The sequence below is a fragment of the Propithecus coquereli genome, unplaced genomic scaffold, assembly GCF_000956105.1.
Source record: "Propithecus coquereli isolate 6110/MARCELLA unplaced genomic scaffold, Pcoq_1.0 Scaffold282, whole genome shotgun sequence".
Lineage (NCBI taxonomy): Eukaryota > Metazoa > Chordata > Mammalia > Primates > Indriidae > Propithecus > Propithecus coquereli.
Window position 1 is genome coordinate 97,634 of NW_012148419.1, and position 1,749 is coordinate 99,382.

The 1,749-nt window shown below is 36.1% G+C and overlaps 1 protein-coding gene across 1 annotated transcript in view; it reads right to left on the reverse strand.

The window, feature by feature from the left end:
* NAV3 (neuron navigator 3) overlaps positions 1 to 1,749 on the reverse strand; it is a 401,664-nt gene that overhangs the window by 5,372 nt on the left and 394,543 nt on the right. The window lies entirely within an intron of this gene.

Sequence of the window (1,749 nt, forward strand, 5' to 3'; positions counted from 1 at the left end):
AAAAAAAAAATCATGCTTGACACTAAAAAGAGTTGTCTACTAAAGTGCACTTTGGAACGATGATGAATAAAAGAAAAGAGATTTATTTATCTCTGCCTAATACACTTGTACTCAAACTTTCTTTGAGAGTAAGGATACTTTCTCTGATAACCATTTTCCTCTGATAAATTTCCTCTTATAATACCCTTGCTTCCCATAAAAATTCTTTTTAACTGGTTATGTATAAGGCCACTAGTAAAAGAAGAGAAAAAATAGGAAAAATCATGCATCAACTTTGCAAGAACTCGTATGCAGGCAAAGAGCCCAGTAAGAAAGAGATGACATAGCCTAGTGAAAGTACTGGCAGCGCATTAAAGGAAAGAAGATGAATCCAGGAGACATTAAACATTTCTAAGCTGGAAGGAAAGCTGAAACTAAACTAGAAAAGGAACACTGAAGAGAAAGAGATTAATGGGACCCTGTAAAAAGTAGAAGGCCAGAAGCAGCACAGAAAGAAAAGCTAAAATTAAGAGAAGGGGACAGTAACATGGGCACACTAGTTCCTTAATGTAATTCCCCTATCCCCTTAACCTGCTCTGCCAAGAACAATCCTGATCACCAAATGACAAACTTTGGTTTGTTGGTAGATGGGTGTTCTGCATGGTTTGCTTTGGTTCAGTGAGACAAAATCAAAATGGTGGACACTGATGTCATGAAAACTTCATGGACTGCCTTGAAATTTTCTTTTGAGCTTCCTTTAGTGAAGTTATAAGAAGATTTTCAGCCTTGCCTAAAATAAAGAACAGAGTCTAGGTACTGATACCTGTGCATTTCCTTAGGAGATAATGGTAGAAGTGGCAATCATTAGATTTTTTCTTTTATAGTTCTCTTGTTTTGGAGCAGAACTTTTCTCTCAGTTAGAAACCTACTTTATATAAGATGTAAAATATAGCTCGCTGTACAACTTAAACTAATTGAAGGAAAAATGTGTCATTCTTAGAAGGCTTAATTAGGTTAAAAGAATTTGAGTTTAGAATCAATTGATTCCAGGCTTTTAAAGAACTATCCAGGACAGAAAAATTGGAAGTGAACAATGAAAATCTAAATGGGCCTAACTCTGTATTTCAGAGTGAAATAGATATTATAGAAAAAGAATTGAAAGAAGAGAAATTTAAATATTCAGAACGAGATGAGTTGATTGCTGATAAGTCAAGGAAATAGAATCACTAGAATAAAAATCAAAATCCGTTGCATCACTAGCATCTTTTCTAACTAGAACATCTGGCAGAGAACATTCCCCATATGGTTCCTCATCGAAGAAACAGCCTTCATCTCAAAAGAAATTGTTTTTATTTCTCTTGACTCAGAGTTTTTCATCTTTGCTGCAAGGCTTTGTTTCTCTACCTCTTCCTTCAATTCAAGGTTCTTTGCTGCCAACAGATCCAAGGGGTTGGTTTGTGGCATATATGATTCCTTTGCTTCCTGTTCCTCCAGAAGGCATGTATGAATCACCCTAGAAATATTTTCTGCTGATGGACCTTTCTGGTCCAGCACAGTCTTCAATAGCAATGAGAACTGTCTACCCACCCAAGGTTGTCATTTTTTTCCCTTCCTATGTGCTGGATTCACCCCTTTCCCATACCCCCGACATCACAGTTGACTCATCTTTCACACTAACCTACTACTAAACATCCTGAACCATAGCAAGGAACTTGAAACATTTTTTATCTCTTTTCAAAAATAATTTTGAAGTGTCTCTCAGTTTTAATT